Source organism: Mus pahari, chromosome 3 (genome assembly GCF_900095145.1).
Source record: "Mus pahari chromosome 3, PAHARI_EIJ_v1.1, whole genome shotgun sequence".
Taxonomy (NCBI): Eukaryota; Metazoa; Chordata; class Mammalia; order Rodentia; family Muridae; genus Mus; species Mus pahari.
The window spans coordinates 149977929-149979301 of record NC_034592.1 but is presented as its reverse complement, the minus strand read 5'-3'; positions in this window follow the sequence as shown (position 1 = coordinate 149979301).

The window sequence follows — 1373 nt, the reverse complement described above, 5'->3', positions numbered from 1 at the left end:
AAATAGTTACAAAAGGCCGGGCAGTGGTGGCCCACACCTTTAATCCCAGGCAGAGACAGGTAGATTTCTGAATTCGAGAGCAGCCTGGTCTACAGAGTGAGTTCCAGGACAGCCATTGCTACACAGAGAAACCCTGGGGGGGGGGGGAGAAAAAAGAAAAAAAATAGTAACAAAAGGTTATTTTAGAAGCAAATAAGTAACTACTTGGAAGTTGGCCACTACCCAAGCTTATTTACATTGTTTCAAAGTTCCTTCCCTCCAATGTCTGCTGGATAGAAAGAGGGAGGAGCGGCCTTACAAACCTGACCCCCTGACCCAGTATGATGGCTACTGCCGAGCCCTGAGCTCCAGAGACAGAAACTGGAGATTGACTGCAAGTTTAAGTCCTGCCAGGACAGTCTGGTCTCAAAAACCCTAAACCAAAACCCTAAACCAAAACCGAAAGTGAAGCCTGCAGGACTTGCTTTGGTCAGGTGACCAGAGTGTGTGACTGTCAGCTCCGGGACAGAGAGTAACATAGCACTCAGCCCTCTGGGTCCTGCAGAGGCTCAGAGCCTGAGTCACATTCAAGGACACTGTGGAGTCCCCTGGAGTCCCTGATCTGCTAAAGACAGTGAAGGCCATGAGGCCACCAAGGCCAGCCTGGTGTGCACAGTGAGTTCCAGGCCAGCCAGAGCACATAGTGAGACTGTCTTGGAAACAAACAAAAATTTTATTTATTTATTTATTTATTTATTTATTTATTTATTTATTTATAGTTTATTTTTTGGCTTTTTGAGACAAGCTTTCTCTGTGTAGCCCTGGCTGGCCTGGAACTCGCTCTGTAGACCAGGCTGGCCTCGAACTCACAGAGATCCACCTCCCTTTGCCCTATAAGTGCTGGGATTAAAACTGTGCCATCACTGCCCACCAAGAAACAAAGATTTTAATAGACTTACTTATTTTTATTTTATGTGCATTGGTGTTTTGCTGGCATATTTGTCTGTGTGATGGTCCCCTGAAACTGACATTACAGACTCCAGTTGTGAGCTGCCATGTCGGTTCTGGGAATTGAACCTGGGTCCTCTGGAAAGAGCAGTCAGTGCTCTTAATGACTGTGCCATCTCTCCAGCACAAAAGTTTAAGAGAAATAAATAATGAAGGATTGATGAGAACTCAGTGATTTATTCTCAGTTCAGATGAAATATGCCCAAGTTTGTCATTTTCCTATAAATCTTCAATCTTTTTTCAAAATGATAAGTGTTTGGTTGGTTGGTTGGTTTTGGNTTTGGTTTTGGTTTTTTTCGAGAGAGGGTTTCTCTGTATAGCCCAAGCTGTCCTGGAACTCACTCTGTAGACCAGGCTGGCCTTGAACTCAGAAATCTGCCTGCCTC